The sequence below is a fragment of the Vombatus ursinus genome, unplaced genomic scaffold, assembly GCF_900497805.2.
Source record: "Vombatus ursinus unplaced genomic scaffold, bare-nosed wombat genome assembly UNPS02014791.1, whole genome shotgun sequence".
Taxonomy (NCBI): domain Eukaryota; kingdom Metazoa; phylum Chordata; class Mammalia; order Diprotodontia; family Vombatidae; genus Vombatus; species Vombatus ursinus.
Window position 1 is genome coordinate 49,807,945 of NW_020954569.1, and position 22,036 is coordinate 49,829,980.

The 22,036-nt window shown below is 37.6% G+C and overlaps 1 protein-coding gene across 1 annotated transcript in view; it reads left to right on the forward strand.

Moving 5' to 3' along the window:
- Positions 1 to 22,036, forward strand: part of FHOD3 (formin homology 2 domain containing 3) — a 687,613-nt gene that overhangs the window by 996 nt on the left and 664,581 nt on the right. The window lies entirely within an intron of this gene.

Genomic DNA, 22,036 nt, shown 5'->3' on the forward strand with positions numbered 1-22,036 from the left:
TGTGTGTGTGTGTGTGTGTGTGTGTGTGTGTGTGTGTGTGTGTGTGTAGCAAGCCATCAAGTTTGCTTCCTCTGGCTACAGTCTGAAACACTTCTGTTTAAATATATTGCAGTAATAGTCCCAAAGAGTGTACAAGCATCAGAATAGATTACTTGGATCCACGCCTCTGCCACTTACTGGAGTATTTCTATTTTCTTCCGAGGAAAAACAGGCCATCAGTGGGCACAGGGCCTTTTTAGGGACTATCAGTTGTTGGGGGGTGGGGTGAGGTAGAGCATGCACAAAGACTCTTGGCCTCTCAGCCAGAGACAAGTGTCCCCTGGGAAGAAAAGCTTTGCAGTCCAAAAGATAGAGATTTTTAAAAAATTCTGTCCAGAAAGACAGACATCTTGTATAAAATGTTGTTTGCAGCAAAGGGTTATAGATTGATAAAAAAAAAAAACCTGAGTGGGAACTGGCTTCCACTTAGAATTACTGAATGTAACTTGGAAAAAAAAAAAGACTTCAGGAGCTCATTTCTGCAGGGATACCATCAGAACTTTTAGATGATTCATTTCCTTGGGGTTGAACATTTATAAATATTTTGGAAAGATAACCTAAATTCCAAAGACAGGTTGATTTTTGGGGATATTCTAGGTTTCTGTATCACAGTTTACCTGTCTCATAAGTAGAGGGGAGATAATACATGGAGCCTTCTGGACTTTGGTAGTAGTGTTTTTCTTACTCTGTTAGTATGTCAGTGATTCTGTTCTTTAATAAGTAATCTTTCTTAAGGAATGAGGAATTAGAAGAGTTCAGTCTATTCTCTGTACAGGTCCTTTTGTAGAAAGTTAATTTAGTAGGTTGTCATAAATGAGTATGTAGATGATAGATGGCTTTTAAAGTCTATCCAGCCCTAAATCCATGCTCCTATGAGCATATGTGCACATATACATATATATTTTGTATATTTTGCTTATTGGAATTAGTTTAGGAAATAGAGATGTGTTTTTTTCATAAACTGCTAACAATTAAGAGGGGTCTTTAGGAAGAGCTTCCACTTTCTGACCTAAAGAACTATAGTTTAACTTAAGAGTTTAGGTGAAATAGATCTATATAGTGGGTTGTCATAGGTATAATATCTGATTGAAGCATTGTGTATCTTAGCCTATAATTTCTGTGATTTTGGGAACCCCTCTAGGGAAACCTTGAAGAAAATCATTAGTCTTCTCAATTTATAGTGGAATATGGGTACTTTATGTAAACATTTTGCTCAGTGGATTTTATGTGCTTAAGCAACCTCTCCAAGAGGCAGAATTGGAAATCAGACTGGCTCCTCTGCCTCTATCAGCTTTCCTGAATTGTCTTGAGTTGAGCAGAACCAGTTGATGTGCCACAGAAGGTCCTGACCCCTTGGCCTGAGTAGCAGACACCCTTAGCCTTAGAACCTGCATACAGACTCCAAGGTAGACCTCCTCAGCTTACTTTAGCATCAAATTTACATAAAAAACCTCTCCTACAGGGAAAAGCTGCGGAAAGGGTGTGTAAGCTTACATAGAATGATTGAAAGTCTTCATTATGAATTCTTCAATTATGAAGTCTTCATAACCACAATCCATCAGAATATTCACTCAACCTGACTCCTCAAATGAAAAATCATTAATAGAAGTGAATTATTTACATGGATATAAATGCTTATATGCCTATGTCTATTCCATATGTGGAATATATATGTATGTATGTATATATATATCCCCACACATATTACATAACTATAAATATCCAGGTTACATAGTGCATGTGGCTATTTTCTCCATGTTGATTTGAACTAAATAACTAATTCTATGAACTAGTTCTTTTAGAAAACAGAATCCATTGTATACTATGCATACATTAACAGTTTGCATACTGGCTATCAGCAAATTATTAGGTTGCACCTGTGTTAATAAAAGAACTCTTCTGCTAACGGTGTGACCTTGGGCAAGTCACAGTCCCTCTCTGAATTTCATTTTCCTAATCTGTAAAGTGAAAGAGATGGACAAGATGAACTTTAATTTTCTGATTCTGTTGTTTTCCTCTCTATCTCCTTGTTTGACAGATGGATACAGGCTTCATCAGGGGCTCTTATTACATTACAATGGTAATTGCTTAGCAAAATGATTATGGTTATGTTTATTCTTGTTTCTTAGGGGAAACTGGCCTTACTGAACACAATAAAAAACAATTAGGTTTAGGACAAAAGTATCAACACACGTCAAAAGTTAGGATGTATCTGGTACAGGGGCAAGGTTTGAACCCATATCTTCTCTTCTTTATTGTACTGCAGCACTTTCAATTACAAGATGCTGCTTCTCTGAGAACAGGTACCACTATGTAAATCCTGGTTTATTCACTACTGCTTTAAAGGTTTTAAAGAATGCCTTATAATTATTATTTTAGCAAAAACTGTCAAGTTACGCTGTTTAGGTTAAAATTAATACAAAGAATGTTTCATTTGTTTTTTTTTTGATAAAGCAAAAGTGATATATAAAAAATTATCACAGAAATGGGTAAAATATGGTCTGCTGTCGAAATGGGAAGTGTGATTTTGTAATACAGGTAGAGCTTGAAGATATCTCAATTCTTTCCTAATTTGCCTATCCAATCTTATTTCCAAGTGTTATCTGACACCCACTCTTCACTTTGGTTAGGCTCAGACCCTAAGAACATAGCACTCTAGTTCCTGTCTCCGGGGGTTTGCTTTTATTGTTCCCATCTGAAATGTCATTCCCTCCACCTACTCAATCAATTAGTCAAATCTAATGCACTCCTCAAGGTCCAGTTTGAGGGTACTGTCTTCTAGAAAGCTTCCCCTGGTTACTCTATGCCTCATTTATCTTCCTCGGAACTCCTAAGCACTTAGAATCATTCCTAAGCAATTTCACAGCTAATCATACAGTCTCCTGTTGTTTGCTCTTGTTTCGTGTGGCTATGTCTTTTGCTTCCAAGTGGATTGTATGTACCTCGAGGCAAAGACCATATCCTGTGTTTCTCACAGGGTTAAGTATAGTTTTGGGTACATAGAAATGTACAGGTGGAAGTTAGTACAGTAAGATTAATACATCCACCTTACTTTAATGAACCTCTGTCTTTACTTTCTAAAATCTCCTTAAAAATCTCCTCTTTAGCACATCTTCTTCCTTAAGTCTTTCTAAGAAATGTAGTGTTCATAGCCAATTTGAAACGTCCATTGTATCAGGGAGTCTTAGGATTTTTAAGAAAAGACTCGGCCTCCCTGCTGGAAGTACAGAGGCTATTATCCCTCCTTAGGCAGCCTAGGGACCATCTGATCCTAGGGTCTCATCATATTAACATCGAACTTAGGGTGGATTCCCAATGCAATTAGCCTGCTGTAGCTCAGAACTCCTGAGCTCAAGAACACTACCTGGCTGAGCCTCTCTAGGATCTGGGATAACAGATTGTAACACCACCACTAACATGTCTGTCTGTCTGAAAACATTTATTCCTGAAGATTGAGGGAATGCTCATGAAAAGAGTTTGAGCTGTTGCTCTATTATACCTTGTCCAGCTGCTTAAAGTGCCATGCTATTAAGGTCATTATCATGGGTTCAAACCCTATGAATGGCCTTTAATATTACTTTGTTCCATGTTTACAGGTTGTAGGAATACTCCATAAAAGGTTGTCCAGAAGAATGTCATTCTTTGATAACATCATTAATACATTATATCCCAATCTTTCCTGTATAATCGTAAAATCCTGATGAAATACTGTTCAGCTGATTCTCTTTTCAATCACTGTTCGTGTAGAACTAACTTTGCTACATAATATCATTTCATCTAGCTTTCTGGTTTTGTGGAACCAATTAATAAGGGAGGGTGTATTTGTACAACCTTAAGCCTTAGAAGGGTGGAGTGCATGTGATAGTGTAGTAGACTTGGAATCAGGAAGACCTGCATTTCAGTCCTGCCACAATTTCTTCCTAACTTTGTGACTGTGACCAAGTCACTTAACCTCTTTGGGACTCATTTTCCTCATCTGTCTTATGGTTATAATAATAACATTAATCCCATGGAGTTGTTGTGAGGATCAAATGAGATAATGTATGTATAGCACTTTGCAAACCTTAAAGGGCTGTATAAATGTCAGCTATTATTAGATGCAGCATGGAGTAGAGCAGGGGTGCTTTGCCTTTTTTGTGTCGTGGATTCCTTTGGCAGTCTGGTGAAACCTGTGAACACTCCTTAGAAGAATGTTTTTAATTGTATAAAATAAAATACATAGTATTATAAAGGAAATGAAAGGTTAGTGTAAATTGAGTTGCAATTTTTTCCCATCCAGGTTGATAGGTCCCCTGAAATTTATCCCACAGACCCCTTTAGGGGCATGTGGACCCCTTCTATAGAGAATGGAGTTCAGGACTTGGGGTTTGGGAGACTTGAGTTTGAATCTCTCCTCGATATTTACAAGTTATGTGACCCTGGTTAAATAACCATATCTGAGCTTTAGTTTCCTTGTCTCTAAATTGAGCATAGTAATAACTACCTTCTGGGACTGTTGTAAGGATTAAAAAAGATAATGTATGCAAAATGCTGTGTGTAACCTTAATACTAACTTGAGAAATGTGTATTATTACTAACCCTAGTCAGACATCTTGCAGATACATGTGATATTGATCTCAGGGATGAATGGATATGAGAATGTGGCTGAATCAACTCACTACTCCTGGAAAATAATGATTTCCATATGGTGGGTCTGGTTTGTCATTTTTTGTATACAAACAGCATATTATTGTGAGCCAGACAGTTGCAGTGAGGGCTTTCTTTGGTCAGACATAAAGTAACAAATATGCTCTCCTTAGAAACCCTGTTACTTGATCTCAATATCTATAAAAAGCTACTATACTATATTTACATGCACACCTAGGAATCATAAAGACTTAAAAAACACTGGTTGTCAGTGGTGGCAGGCTTGAAACTGATTAACGTGCTGGGGCCAACTGAAAGACCTCTGGCTCCCCCTTCCACCCCTCTCCATTGTTGGCTTGTGTATCCAAATTCAGAACTTCTTGAATAGTGTGGATTTTTCTGTCATCTCAAAGAGGACAGACGTCAGTTCCCGCAACTACTGGTAATGGGGGGCACCCTTCCCCTTTGCTTCTCTTCTTTAGTGGCTGTGACAGGCTTAAAAATTACCACCACTGGCCATTATCCTTACATGTTTTAACTTAAAGTTTACCCCAAGTCAGTGCCACTGAATGTAGTTTTTAATTCATGTAGAAGGTTTTCAGATTTTTGGGGTCTTTTTTGGTATTTTTTGGGGGAAGAAATTTGCTTTCTGCTTCATTAGGGGAATGTTTTTCATCCCTGCTCTCTGCTAGAAAACAAAAAAAACCAAAAGACAGAATGTGAAAAAGGTTACATTTTAGTTAAAGTTCATTTTGAAATATCTTTTAGCATTAAAATTTCTACTCTATGTGTGTGTATGTGTGAGAGAGAGAAAGAGAGAGAGAGAGAGAGAGACAGACAGACAGACAGACAGACAGAGACAGAAACAGAGACAGAGAAAGTAATATGGCAAATGTCAATCAACCATCTAAATTTGTTGACTGTGCCTGGCACTCATCCTTTTGTGCTCACCTTGATGGTCTTGTACTCATTAGGATGTTAAAAAAATTAGCCTGAGGAATAAGAGAGCCAGTATAGGTATAAGCTATCTTTGCCAGGCTTTACAAGCAGTTTGAAAGGCTTACTTAATGAAGAAAGCAACCTCCAATTAAATAAATAACCTGGTAAGTTGGGAATTCAAATGTCAAAATACGCTTATTTTATTAGCTATTCATAGATAGACTTGGCTATTATATAAGTTATATTGTGGAACTTTTCACCATTAAACATGTATAAACAGTACATACACACACTTTATTTGAGCTCAATTTTTATTGTCAAAAAGACTTAAGACATTACTATCTGGTCATGTGGGCAAGTAGGTAATACAGTGGATGGAGTGCTGTGGATAGAGTCACAAAGATTCACCTTCCTGAGTTCAAATCTGGCCTCAGACACTTACTAGCTGTGTGACCCTGGGCAAGTCACTTAACTCTGTGTGCCTCAGTTTCTTCATCTGTCAAGTAAGCTGGAGAAAAAATGGTAAACCACTCCGGTATCTTTGCCAAGAAAACCACAAATGGAGTCACAAAAACTTGGACACAGCTGAAACAACTGAATAACAACAACTATATCATGTAATACTTCATACTTTACAGTGTCACAATGGATGCTCACCTGTCTTTATATGTTTTAATGAAACAACAGCAAAAGTGAATATAGTTGAGTTTTATTCCATGAAGATCTGGCTTTCAAGTGTCTGTTGGCATCATTAAGAAGAAGAGAGAATTTTCTTATAATTCACTATGGCTCTGTCACTTTATTCTATTCTATACTTTGCCTGTGCCAAAGCAACATCCTACCTTTTGGAGGGGGAACTCAGAGAGAAGTAGATTTCAGCTCAATATAAGAAAGAAGTTCCCAGTATCTAAAGCAATTTAAGAGTTCAGTAGACTGTCATGAGATAGTAATTTTCCTGTCATTTTATCCCTATCCCTGTGCTCTGTCCCTTCATTTTACAGATGAAGAAACTGAGACCAGAGAGAAAAAGTGACTTGCCTGTGCTAAGATAAGTGACCAAAGTATTTTCACTGTGATTCAGCAAGCTTCCTCAGACCCTGAGGAGGGTGGGCAACGAAAGTTTGAGAACAGTGGATTAAATTCAGGAAAATGAGGGATAAAGAATTCGAGCCAAAGTAAAAAAAGCATAACAATTAGGAATATAGCTCATTAATAGAAAGAAAAAGGTCAGGGACTGTTGGAGAGAGAATATTTAGCATGATTTAATCCAACAGGGATCAGTGAAAGGAGCTGTGAGAGAGAAGGAAGAGAGAGAAAAAAAGAGCATCTTAGAATCCTAGAGATAATTTAGTTTTACCTCTTACATATATCCAGCATCCCTTTTGCAGCATCCCCAAGAGATTCAGCTTCTGCTTCAACACTTTCAGTGATTGAGAGCCCGCAAGTTAATGAGTCAACCTGTTTAATTTTTCAGCAACTCTAGTTAGGAATGGCTTCCTATAGTTTCTAGTGGGGAACAGCTGGAATCTACCTTCCTATGACCTCACCCTACAAAGGTAGAATCCCAAACTGGAAGCAGGAAAAGGAAGTCTCTAAGTATCAATATGGCCTAGGATGAGAAGGTGGAAATAGAAGATTAAACTAGAAATCAGAAAGATTTGAGTTTGAATTTTACCTCAGACTCTAGCTGTGTGACTTAAACTACTTAATTTCTCAGCCTTAGTTTCCTCATTTGTAAAAATGGGGATAATAATAGCACCAACCTTACAGGGTTCTTGTGAGATAGCATATATAAAGCACTTTGTAAACCTTAAAGTACTATAGCAATATTAGCTTACAATTGTAAGCTGAAATACTCATATATTTTAGTAAAATCTGATCCTTTTTCTGATGAACTTAGTTTTATGTGAGAAATCATCAAATGTGTATTTGGGATGATTGGCAATACAAATATACATTAATGTACAAATAACAGTTGCACATCAACTGTGCCTCTTACTTTCCTTGATTGATATGATGTTGCTCACATATATGTGTCTACATTTTTGTATAGTCAGTGTTTTTACAACTATTCCAGTTTTGCTTTCTTCACTTTGCATTTTTTTGTGTCTTTTCTATTTTTCTTAATAGTTACTTTATCATTTTAATGGTACTATAGCATTCCACTACAATGATGCCTGCTAGTGGGTTTAGACAGTCCCCAGTCATTAGACATTGAAGTTGTTTCCAGTTTTTTTGTTTTTACATATAATGCAATTTTAAATATTTTGGCACAGATAGCTTTTTGAAAATTACATCTTTAGGGAATGCTTCTAATATTTGTATGTTTGGGTCAACTGGCAAAATGAGTTTTATAACTATAATAAATTTAAACTGCGTGTATGTACGTTAACTTCCTATGTGTGCTGAACAGCTGGGAAGATGTGAGTTTGAATCCCTCCTCACACACTTACAGATTATTTGGCTCTGGGCAACCTTAAACGTTATGCCTGTGTATTTTGGGGTGGCAGGAGAGAAGAAAAGTGCTACTGGCTGTTAGAGAAGCTAGCGCTAGTAGAGGAAAGGCCAGGAAGAATGGGTTGGGGGTGAGGTTTAGGGAAAAAAATCTTCTTTTCACCCCTAATCAGAGGCCACACTCAGGGAACTTGAGCAGATGAGACAGAAAACCTCTTTACTAGCAAACATTCTTTCAGTGCCACAACCCCTTTTAGATTATGGTTAAAGCATCTCAGAGTTGGAAGAGACCCCAGAGGCCATGGAATCCAACCTGGTGTCTTAGTAAGAATTCCCTCCCTCTCTTACTTTGCAAATGGTCTTCCAGTCATTGCTTGAAGATTTTAAGTCAGGAGCTCAGTTTCCAAGGCAGCCTATTCTACTTTTGGGTAGGAAGTTTTCTATTGCATCAGTCCTACACTTTCCCCTTTGCAACCTTTATCCATTGTGTCAAATTCTGTCATCTGGGGTCAAGAACAACAAATCTCATCCCTCTTCCGTGTAACATCTCTCCTTGCATAAGGTATTGACTTCACAGTCAAGTGAATTATGTTATTTGAAGTGTTGTGAATTCCATCCATGACTTCCATCCATCCATATATCTTGACATCCATTCCATACATGGCTTCTGTGTTACTCATGTCACTGCTTCCCTCCATTCATGTGGGGAGTTGAGAGAAAGTTTAAGTGGGCACGAATAACTACTGACATCACTTCCTGTACTTAAGTTGCACAAAGACTAGAAAACTTCCCTCATGTTTGGTTACTGCCTTCAATTTAATGATAATCAATAGCATTGCACAGTTTCAAATGCCTCCTTTTATTCTAGAAATCTTCACTGATTCAAGGCATATCTTTTTAGTTGGCTTCTAGAATCTCAAGGCTATTCGAATGAGGATGGAATTTTTTTTTAGAGAAGACATAGAAATGTTGGGATCTTCCTGGAGAATTCCAATGTATTTCATAACTTCATAGCCTTATTTTTGTAAAAATAACACATTCTGAAAATTATAGGTTAGTATAATTTGATTTCAGAGCTGGTAGGGCTCTTATAGGTCTTACCCCTCATTCTAAAGGATTCTAAAGGTGAAGAAACTGAGGCCCAGAATTGTGAAATGGTTTCTCTTTGCCACTTGGAAAACTAAAGTGTTTCTGTTCCATGATATTTTTTATTTTAATAATTTTAATGAAATGTAGATGCCACTGAAGGATATCAAGATATGCTTTGAGTTAGACTTATGGTTGAGTCTACCATATTGAATTGTAATGGTAGTCAACTGTTCTAAAGTGGTTATAGAAATACAATATATTTATGTAGTTCTTCAAATTTTATAATGTAAGTGGTTTTATTAAGTCAAGTCCTTAGTCCATAGAATTAGTAGCATATATTTTATTCCTTTTAGCACAATTTATTTTATATATTTGAAATATCGATGTTAAAGAATTCAGTCTTGATCTTATTTTTAAATTTATTTTTCACTTTGTTGTAGTGCTTATTAAATTTTTCTCAAATGAAGGGAAAGGAACAAGCTTTAATTAAACACCTACTGTATGCCAGGAACTAAGCTAAATACTTTACAAATATTATTTCATTTGATATTCACAACAACCTTGAAAGATGAGAATTTTTTTTTTACATTTTACAGTTGAGAAAATTTTTTACCTTTTTACATTTTACAGTTGAAAAAATTGAGGCAGGCAGAAAGTTAAGTGAATTGTCCAGGCCTTACAGCTGGGTATTGTATAACACTGGATTCTCAGGTCTTTCCCTGACTCTAGGCCCTAACTGCTTCACCACCTAATTGACTCTAACGCATGTTCTAAGCTGATTCTTACCTTATATTGTATTGAGGATGTAATCATATAAATGCAATAGACGAATCAATGTTTTTTGAATACTCGACCTGTGCAAGATTCACCATCTGTGTGTTGAAAGAAATGTGAAAAATTTCTGTTTCTGATGAACTCTGTAGTTGAATTGGAGAGACACGACATAGATCTGTGAAAAGTTAAATCGCATTGCAAGACAGCAATACAAGAAATGTCACAAGTCAGTATGTACATGATTTTGAGATAATGTCATAAATTCTATGTTGAGAGAAGAAAGTGATCACGACAACTAAGAGTGGTTTGGCAAGACTTCCTGGAGGAGTCGGACCTGAACTGGGCCTCAGAAGGTAGGTAGGATTTGAGAAGATATAGAAGAGGTAGATAAGGCACTCCAGGAAGGGGACAGAGTTTGGAATAGAAGAAGGAAAGGACAGTATAAGACTTGTTTGAGGCACACAACGGCCGGAGTTGGAAGAAATCTCAAGAAGTAGAATCACAGAATTTGAAAGGTTGGAAGGGATCTCAGTAACCATCAAGTCCAAAACATACATGAAAGGAATCTCTAATATGACATATCTGACAAGTAGTCATCTTTTTGTTGTTCATTTGTTTCATTCGTGTTTGAGTCTTCGTGATCCCATTTAGGGTTTTCTTGGCAGAGCTACTGGAGTGGTTTGCCATTTCTTTCTTCAGATCATTTTACAGATGAGGAAACTGAGGCAAACAGGGTTAAGTGACTTGCTCAGGGTCACACAGCTAGTAAGTATCTGAGGCCAGATTAGAACTGAAAGAAGAGTCTTCCTTACTCTAGTCCCAGCACTATGCATTATGGCGCCACCTAGCTGCCCCAAGTAGTCATCTAGCGGGAGTGTCTACTGGAAGATCTCCAAGGAGAGGGAACTCACCACCATCTTTCAAATCAGGTAATTCCATTTGCATAGTTCTAATTGTTGGGACACTTTTTCCTGACATCAAGTCTAAATGACCTCTTTGCAATTTCCACCCTTTGCTCCTGGATCTGTCCCCTGGGGCTTTGACAGAACAATTTAATCTTTCTTCCATATGACAGTCCTTCAACCACTGGAACATGGTTCTAATGGCTCCCCTGAGTCTTCTCTTCTTTAGGTTAAATATGCTCAGTCCCTTTAATTAATACTCATATGACAAAGGCTCAAGGGTCTTCACCATCCTGGTTGCTTTCCTCTGGACACTGTCCGGGTCATCAGTGTCCTTAAATGTGCTCAGATGAGGTCTGATAAGGGCAGAGTACACTGGGGCTGGCGTCCCTGTATTCCTGGAAGCTATATCCCTCGGTGTAGCTCAAGATCACATGAACTTTTTTAGTTGCTACATCACACTGCTAGGTAGGTTGGAATTAGCTTTTGGATGACATTGGATACCAGGATAAGGAGTTTGGACTTCATTCTGTAGGCTATGGGGAGCCAGTAAAGGGTGTTGAGTAGTGACATGATGAAGGTACTATTTTAGGATGTTTAATCTGACAGTTGTGTGTAGGATGGATTGTAAGAGGGAGTGACTGTAAGTAGGAAGTCTATTAATTAGAATTTGTAAGTAGCCTAACTGTGATGCAATATGTGAGTAGTGTTAAGAGTGGAAAGGTTCAGGTAGAAATGTGAAATGTTATGAAGGGGAACTTCTTCATACTGATAGCTGATTTGACTGATTGACTGTGGAATCAGTGCTGGATTTGAGGTCAGAGGATCAGGATTCAAATTCTCTCTATGCCAATATAATCTTGGGCAAATTTTACCTTTTTGGGCCTCAGTTTTCTCATCTGCAAATTAAGGTAGTTGAATTAGATGACCACTAAGGTCTATTCCAGCTCTAAATCTACCATATAATTTAATGAGGAGGAGGGAAGACTCAAAGACATATCCCAGATTTGACGAGTAGAATGTTGCTATCATTAACAATAGGGAAGTCAGAGTGTTTCAAAACCTTTTGGGTATATGATGGGAGGCTTGTGAAGCAATCTTAAGCCTAGGTACAAGCCTAGGTACTCTGGATGGTACAAATGGTTAACTGGGCATGAACAAGGGATATAAAAGAATAGGTTTCCTTAACTTGTAAGGATTAATAAAATACAGAACAAGAATACATGTGGTTCTGGTTCTGTTCTGATCCAATTGATGATCAACACCTTCCCTTGTCTTTCTTTCTCCCATGGAGATAGTGCTTACAATGGTAGCTGGTGGCTGGTACAGACCCACATGGTGTGGGAGAACTGTACTGCCTTTGCCGGCCAGTTTTGCATGTCTAGGGGGCTCAGATAGCTTGTTACTGGTTCAAAGCCTTCTGTTCTGCTTGAAACAAAGAAACCATTATGTTCTAGCTTCCTCTAAGGGAGGGGGCCTACTGTCCAACAGCATCCCCCAACCTCTAGTGGGTTATAATCTTGTCTGTTGTATAGGCTGGGGACTTCCCCTTTGAATTTCTTTAGATAGCACAGCCTAGGAATGTCCCCCTCAAAATTCTATCTACTTCCCAGGACCTGTTTCCTCCCCTGTTATATGAAGAGACCTGGTCATGACCTACCCTAGGAAGGAAGATGAAATTAGATTATTCTTGTTGAAAGCCACTGGAAATAATGCAGGACACACCCCCCCTCCCCCCACACGCACAGAGAGAGAGAGGGAGAGAGGATAACTTGGATTATAGATTTAGTAATCTTCTATACTGAGATGATAGTCAGAGTTGTGGAAGGTGATGACATCTCCAAGGGAGAGTGTGTAGTCAGGGAAGGGTAGAGGACTGAAGACAGAACCCTGGGGAACACCCACATTGAGGGAGCAGGAGGAAGAGCAGGCAGAGAAGCAGGTAGACAGCTAGGATTTTCTAGCATTATAAACACCAAAATATGAGGAAATTTTTCAAGAAGTTGAGAAGTCAGTGTTGTCAATGGCTGAAGAAAGAGCAAGGAAAATGAGGGCTGAAGATAAAAGGCCCTTAGATCTGGGGAGGGAAAGGTTATTGGTTTTTTTTAAAGAGTAAAATTTCAGGAGACCAGAGGGTGGAGAATCAGTAATAGGGTGTTAAAGGATAAGTAGGGAGGAAGTAGAAGCAGTGGATACAAAACAATGGTTTCAGAATTTTTGTAGTATCAGGAAGGAAGGAAACAAGCATTTATTAAGTGACTATTATGTACCAGACACTGTGCTAATTGATCCTCACAACATCCTTGGGAGGTAGGTGCTGTCATGACCCCCATTTTACAGGTGAGAAAACAGGCAGACAGAGGTTAAGTGACTTGCCCACGGTTGCACAGGTGTCTGGGGCTGGATTTGATTTCAGGTCTTCCTGTCTCTCCGTGGTGCCACTTAGATGCCTGGGAAGGAAATAGGAAGGAAAGACACTGGGTGATAGTCGAGGGGGTAGCAGGGCAGCATGGTGAGTGTTTGTTGGTTGTTGCCCCCCTCCAAAGATAGGGGAGACTTGTCTGTGTTTGAAGGTAGGGGAGAAAGAGCTAGTGGAGAGAGGGATTAGATATGATGGAGAGAGAAAGAAATGAGGGATTGAGTACCCTGGGCAAGGGAGGGGAGATATTCTAGAGCCCAATTTAGGTTGTTTTTGCCATCATGAAACTTTTCCATATCCCAGCTCTCCAACTTAAGGGAATCTCTCTCCTCTCCTCTCCTCTTTCTGTCTGTCTCTGTGTCTTTCTTTCTTTCAGATTTTCTTAGGGCAACCCTACTGAAGAGCACTCTTTTGTCTTCATCATAATTATTTGTGCAATTCTTCATCTCTTTCACGGGCACCCTCCCCTCCCCCATTAGATTATAAGATCCTTTAGGGCAGGGACTGTGTTGTTATTCATCTGTGTATTCCTAGCATCTGTATTTGTACGTAGAAATTTGCTTGCTAAATGTTTGTTGAATTGAGCACAGGTAGAGCAATGGGATCATAGGAGATCACAGATTTTAGAGATGGAGGGGCCATCTAGTTTAAGGATAGAAGCCATCTAGTCCAAGGTTTCTTAAATTTTCCCCTCTTGAGATCCCTTTTCACTTTTCCCCAGTGTTCCTTGGTGTTGCATGGCCTGAGGGCATGCACAGTACAAAGTGAGTGTGCTTTGAGTTCAGAACCACGGCTGCAGTGAAGTTGCAAGATACACCGTGGTCAAGGGCTGTCAGTAACACCTCGAATTCATTACGCATTTGATTTTTAATTAATTTTTTATCGTTGTGGGTTCAGAAACCTTTTATTGTTGCCAAATTTTTCATGACCCCATGTGGGGTCTCAACCCACAGTTTAAGAAGAGCTGACTAGTCTAACTCTCTCATTTAATGACTGACCCAAGATCAGATAGGTAGTAAGTCACAAAAAGTAAACCTTGCAAAAGAGGCGAGGGAAGAATGAGTCTAGAAACAGACACTTTAGGTTAGGGAGGAGGTAAGATTGAGGGATTTCAGATCTGATGCTCTTAAGCTTCTCAATAAAGATCCCTCTGCCCCTCTCCCCCAAAAACATTTTCAGAGGAGGGGGAAACCAGAGTCCATAATGGAGGAGGCATGTAGCAGGTGGTCTTAATTGATAAGGTCTCTTGCTTGATTTCAATCTTTTCCCCAAAGGATTGTGGGACTGAACGGGTTTTCTCAAACGAACAGTTAAGAAAACTAAATCATTTTGGACACTTTTGCTCATATCCCTATTTCCCTGGCTACATGCTTGGATGGTCCACTTTTGGATTATGAATAAGCAGTTTTCCTTTGAAGCTGGTGGCTTAATTTTGGGGGACTTTAGCTCCTTTGGGTTTTGCATTTGAAGCATCAAAGGATTTTCATTTGGGCTTTATCTTTTGGAGGTAGTCTTCTGAGGGCTCATTATTGCTCTAAGATCCTCCAATCCTGGCCAGAGCCACCCTCAGTGCTTGATCTTTGAAGTCACTCTATGCTGTGGATATCTTTTTTTTAATCTTACCTTGCTGGGGCTTGATTAGCCATCAGCTGATGACAAAATTGCACTAAAAGGAGGTGGTGAATTTATATCATTGGAACAACATGAAGTTTGAAAAAGATGCTTAGCATGTTATGACATCTAATCATTTTTTTTTGTTGTAACAATCATTAATGCTTATGATTACAAATGATGCAGTAATACCTTTATAATTTGGATTAGGTTGGGGGACAACCATCTGAATTATAAAAAAGTTTGAATTGTAGAATGTCTTTAAATATAGTTTAATATTCTTAGAAGTGTCAGATAGTCTATGTACTTGTGTATTACCAAAGAGGCAAAATACAGTGGGACTGTTACTTTCCTTGTTATTTAATAAATAAATAACATCTGTAATTATCATTTGCACATAACCAATGAATCTGCTAAAATCTTTAAAAACTGTTGGCTCTTTTAAGAAGGTTAAATACACTTCCTGAAATCATGTTTATATTTTTAATTTTTTAAGCAAATGTTTCCTTTGTAGAGATGGTCAGAGAAAGGAAGAACCCAGCCCATAGATTAATAGAATTTTAGAAGTGAAAGGATCCTTAGAGTTCAGGATTAAAAATCATAAAATAATAATTAGTGGTGGTTAATGAAGTCTTCCTTGGAGCAATAAAATGACCTAGAGAAGCACTGATATTATTTCTTTGTAATTCAGTATTCTCTTAATATATGAGTGATGATACTTTCAAAATTTGTGAATTACTCTTCTAAAAATCTGTACAAACACTAAATTTATTTTTTTCAACAACAAACATTATTACATGCCAAATGCAGGGCTTTGTAATTTTTTTATGTGTGTCCTAGATCCCTTGGGAAGTCTGGTGAAGCATATGAATAAACCTCTTCTCAGAATAATGTTTTTAAGTGCATAATAAAAAATAATAAAATTACAAAGGAAAGTAAAAGTTAGGAAATATAAAGACATAGAATTAGTTCTGCTATGACTTTGCATATGAGTATCTAAAAATCACTGTAGTGTAAAATCTTGCAATAAAAACCACAGGGCTTATGTGGAAAATGAGATTAGGGATACTACACTCAGAAACTTCATTAGTGATATAATAAAGAAGATAGGAACTTAATAAAACTGGTCATATGATTTTATATGTGTTAAATGGTTAAAAAATACCAAAATACTCCAGTAAATAGGGGCACCATCCACAGCCTTGGGCTTCTGCTGGGCTTGCACCTCAGAATGGGACTAAGCTGGCAGAGTTATGTGTTATAGGATACAGGGCACCCTTGTTGGGCAGTAACTCCAGTAGCCATGGCAGAAGGTGGGGAGAAGGGTGGAGGAGAGTGTGGATTTGGACCAACCTTTTTCTATCCACAGCTCCTGTGACTTAGTAACTATGTCTTCGAGAGTTGCCTGAGGCAGTAATGATTTGCCCAGGGTCATACTACTAGTAAATGTGAAAGGCTGATTCAAATACAGATCTTTCCAATTCCAAGCCCAGCCCTCAGTCCACTACACCAGGTTTTCCTAGTCAGGTATCCCTGTCAGAAGAGGAACCCATACTGAGTTGTTAGTCAGGTTCATATCTTTTTTTGTGTGCACAAACCATTCCCTCTAATAACATGCTTAAGAATTTTACCAGGAATTAAAGTTAGGCTCAGCAGCCTATTGTTTGTAGACTGCATCTCTTTTCCCTTTTGAAAACTGGGACACATACCTATTTCCAGTCCACCTCTTTCTTTCTCAAGGATTTTTTAAAGACCATGGACTAAAGTTCAAGCATCACGTCTTCAAAAAAAATTTTTTTTCTGGATGCCCAGACCTGGTGATTTGAATTCAGTGGGAAAAGCTAGGGGCTCTCTTAATGCAACTTCCTGTATCTTGGGTTACTGTTCTCTATTTTCTATTTTTTCCCATCATTCTCAGTACCAAAATCTGTCTCCTTGGCAAGGAAGAAGGAGCAAGGTAAGAATTGAATAGTTCTGCCCTTTCGCTGTCGTCTGTTATCAGTCACTCTCTCCTCCCTGAGTATTTCTCCTATCTCTTTGTTTTCTTTTTCTTGACCAGAATATAGCTCTTGGTCTGGGTTTTAATGTTCCTGACATTCATAGACAATAGTGCCAAGCTTTAGCATTCATCTTCAGTTATCTGCCATTGCTTCCATCTAAAACCATCAAAGATTTTCCTACACATTCACATTGGTCTTTTAGACAGTTCTTTTTTTTTCCTCATCAGAATCACTTGCTTTTTATTGTCATAGCTTCATTATCGAGAGCATCTTACTCCAGTTTCTCTGGAATAAGTAAGTTCCTCTTACTCCAGTTTCCCCTGTAGAATGTACCAATGAGATTGTACCTTTCCTATTATACCTATCCTTTCTTTGGTTGCTTTCTAAAAATCCACAGTTCATTGAATTGTTCAATAAGCATTTATTAAGCACCTGTTGTGTGCTGAGCACTGTACTAGGGGATGAGATTCAAAGATAAAAAAAGAAGCTCTGTGTTCAAGGAATTTGTGTTGAGAAGAAACATGTACAAGGCATAAAAATTAATAGGAAATAGATAACAAAGTAATTTTTTGGGGGGGAGGGCAGAGACTTTAGCAACTAGGAGGATTAGGATAGGTTTCCTAGAGGTGGCACCTGAGAAAGCCAGGGATTCTGTGAGAGGGCATTAAAATTGGAGCCAGGATGTAATATATGGGACAACAGCCAAGGGGAGTAATGTGCAGTAAGCCTAGAAAGATAGATTGGAGCCAGCTAGTAAAGGATTTTAAAATCAAATAGAAGTGCTTGTATTTTATCCTAGAGGCAAGAAGGTTATGCCGAGAAAGCAGATGGTCAGACCTGTACTTAGTAATATCAATTTGGAGGCAGTGTGGAGGGTGAATTATTGAGTGGATGAGAGGAGAAAGTGTCTGGGAGACCAATTTAGAAAGCTAAGGCAGTAATCCAGGTGAGAGGTGATGAGGGCCTGGACTAGAATTGTTGCCTTTATGTAGAGAAGAGAGATTGGATGGTCAAGGGCTTATGGAGATAAAATCAACAAGATTTGGCAACTGATTGGATATATGGAATGAAGAAGACTGAAGACTGGAACATGACTTTGAGGTTGCAAACATGAGTGACTGGAAAGATGCCTTGCTTTCCACTTATTTATCACAAATTCTAAAATGCTTTCTTCTAAGTTTCCCATCATTTCTACTCTCTCAATCCATTTATCCTCATTGGTGAGAATCAGGCCCAGAATGGCTGATTCTCTTTTACTGGCTATTTCTTTTACTTTTTTTCTGTGGGAGAGAAGGTAAAGGAGGGTGAGTTTCCTGAGTGATTTTCTAGGGTTTTTCCTTTTCTGATTTTCTGCTGTTACATGAGACTGTTTGCTTAGGCCAATTGTTGTGACAAACGTTAATGCAAACAGTAACTGCCCTTATTTGTTGCCCTCGAGGTTTTCTGTCCAAATCCAATGTCCATCTATTTCTTACCTCTTCCTTTCATTTCTTTACTCTCACTGATGATTAAAAACCAGTTTCTATTTGTATCTTGCCTCATCATGGTCTGAGTGGATCTCTGTACTACTAGGAGGTTTTTGTTTGTTTGTTTTTGTACCTGTGGCAAGCTTTCTTCCTCCCCCAAACCTGCTGCTTTTTTCCTGTTTTATGCTATTAGTTCGGGAGCTTGGGCTGCAATTTACAGATTCATTTATGTCCAGCCTTAATGCGAACAGTATGTAGGCTGTATGTAAGGTCTTCTATAGAAATCCAACTTAAAAAAAATCTCTTCTCTATTCAAGGGATTGAGAAGAGGTAGTCAGCTAATTTCCATTAGGAAATCATTAGAGAGATAGGAGGAGAATGAGGAGAGTGTGATGTCTGAAGCAGATGAAGGAAAGAGTGTAGAAGTTGGGTCAGACAACACCATCAAAAACAGTTTAGATGGATCTCAAAGAGGCTGAGGAATAGGTAAAAAATGTCATTGGATCTGATAATTAGAATTTTATTGGTGACTTTGTAGAATAGGGCAGTTTGACCAGAACATAGATATAATGGCCATAATGAACAAACCCCAAATATTGACATATGGTCCGACAAAGGAAGTTTCTTTTTTTCTCTTTTTTGCGACTTGCTCAGGGCCACCTAGTTAGTAAGTATCAAGTGTCTGAGGCTGGATTTGAACTCAGGTCCTCCTGAGTCTATGGTCAGTGTTCTATCCACTGTACCACCTATCCACCCCAGGATATTTATTTTATAAAACCTCATTAAAATAATTTGTTTTTTCAGCATTGAGGTATGCCAGGAAATATGGGACATGTATTTACTATAAGAATAGGACACCTGCTAGGAAATTATACAAAATAAAGGTGGAAACAGAGATTAAAGGTTGATCCTGGAGGGCCTAGAATGCCATTGTAAGGAGTTTTGACTTTATCTTGCAAGTAATGGAAATCAATTGAAGATTATTGAGCAAAGTAGTGATGTGGTCACATCTATGCATAGGCAAGGTTAATCTAGTAACAGTGTGTCAGTTGGATTAGAGGTAGTGAAATCAGGCAGGAGGCTAATATAATGGTAGAAGGATTGGGACTAGCCTTGGGTTTCCATTAATAGAGGGAACTCTGAGATGAGGGAACTCCCTCTATTAATGCAGGTGGGCACCTTATCTGAAATTTAGGGTTTTAGAGAGTTGCCTAGAGATTGAAAAGTTAAATCATTTGCTCAGAGCCACACATTCAATATGTGTCAGAGGTAGGATTTGAACCCAGGTCTTCCTGGCTTTGAGGTCAGCTCTGTATCCACCATGATAGTGGTTTAATGGTTTGGTAGATGATAAACCAAGGAGTTCATGTTAAAAATTCTTTAATGGCACCTTAAGCAGCAATAATTACTCAATTATGTCACATATATATTTTTCCTTTGTGACAATAAGCATGTGTACATTTGAGGCATTCTAGGTTTGTTTCTGTAGCAGTTCAAAATCTTCACAACCATGTACACAGTAATTTTAGTGTTTGTGCAGTAATTACTTGAAACTGTTACCATGTCTGTCTAAGTGTAACATATTTTTGCAGTTTTTCAACCTGTCATCAAATTTTTTCCAAACCAACACAAGGGTTCAAAATTTGAGTGCAAACAGATTCTCAACAGATGGTCATACACATTTGCACACCCTCATTTGCATTCTGTGTACTACACTAGAGTAGCTCCCTCATTCCCCAATGTTACCATGTAATTCTACTTCATCAGCTGTGTAATCACATGACCAAGATGTTATGAACATTTGCATTCTTGCAGTACAAACATCAGGCTTTTTGAAAAGTATAATTTCCTGGCATGCACATTAGAAACCATTTTGAAACCATCATGGATAATTGCAAACATTCTGCAGAAACAAACTTTATATTGCCTCTCATTGCAGTATTAAAGCTGATTTCCAGTTTAAACTTATCATCTATTTATGGTACTATTCTTCTGTCTGGAGGATTTTCAGATAAATTGGTTGGCAATATCAGTTAGTTAGTTGTTCAGTAGAGTTTCTGTGAGAGAATAGCCAGTATACCCTAAAAGAAGAAAAGAAAAATTCACATCTGAAGAAATATTTTCTCTACAAAGTTTAGTTTATATGTAAACATTGTTTAAAATGAAGCAGTATGTGCAATTGAACTTTAAGTACATTCATTATTTAATAGAATACTTGTCATTAGCCAGTAGTAAAATATTAATAAATATATAATATATCTTATATAAAAGTATTTCATGTTTTAATTGGCTATTCATTTTCATCAATTGGTTAGGTGGTTAAAATTTTTTAAAAAGAGTTTCCATCTCTAAGCAAGTGAGTTTGTAAAATTCTTCTACCATTTTTTACTGGATATCCCTGTGAGCAAGCATTTTCATTTTTTATTTGTTTTAAATCAAAATACATAAATAAACACAACATAGTATCAGATTTAAGACTGTTTGTCTGGTATTGAACTAAATATTATAAACTGCTATTAAAAAAGTCCAACATCAAAATTGTTTATGTATGGTTACTATATTATATTATACATCTTCTAAGTTGTAATTTATTTCATAAAAATGTTATTTTTGTCAACAAAATTTATGAGATAGAGAAATTTAATATGAAGTCTTACAGGTAATAGTAAGCTTATGACAGCTTGTTAGATTACTTTTTTTAATTCTTACAGAATGTTCCACATAAAATATTCATGGTTTTATAATTTTGTGTTTAGGGTTTCCATAATTATAGATAGAATAAATTTTATATTTTATAATTAGTTATATAATGTGAATTTTTATTTGGAGCTTTTTTTGTATAAAAGTTGTCATTGAATTATAAATGATATATTAATTTATCCTGGAGGTTCAGAACACATTTGTTTTTGTTGTAGGGGTTCAAGATAGAGAAACCTTTGGGAGCCACTGTACTACGACATACTATTTTCCTAGCTGCTCCAGTGTAGTAATATAGGTAAAATGAAATGTGTGACTGCATAAGGGTAATTGCAATGGGAATGGAATGGCAAGGACAGAGAGATTCAAGAGATACTCTAACAGGACTCATTTCAATACAGGCTTAGTTTTACAAATTAAATTTTCATGTTTACACTTTGACTCTGTCATCTGCTTAAGTAGATGGCATCTTCAAGATATGTAATAATGGACTATCAAATATTTTGGTCCATCTACAACTTTTTTGTGCTTGAAACAATGAGATTATCAATCTCTACTACATTATAAAGACCTTGGGGGCAAAAACCATGTTTTACACATTTTTGTGTCCCCTGCAGCACTCAGGCCCATCTCCAGCCCACAGTAGGCACTCAGGAATATTTGTTGAATTGAATCGATGTATTAATAGTAGGCCTTATGCACATGCTTCCTTGTTACTACTGAAAATCTACCTTAAACTTATTAACAAATATATTAAGATAATAACAATAATTAGCATTTACATAGTGTTTTAAGGTTTGCAAAGTGCTTTGCAAATATCTCATTTTATCCTCACAACAACTGTGGGAATTAGTTGCTATTGTTATCCCTGTTTTACTGATAACGAAACTGAGGCAGACAGAGGTTAAGTGACTCATGTCTTCCCGATTCCATATCTAGCCCTTATGGTATTCTGTCCTGTGTCAGAGGCTATGGGGAATACAAAACCATGTGTATTACTTACTCCCCACCCTCAAGACA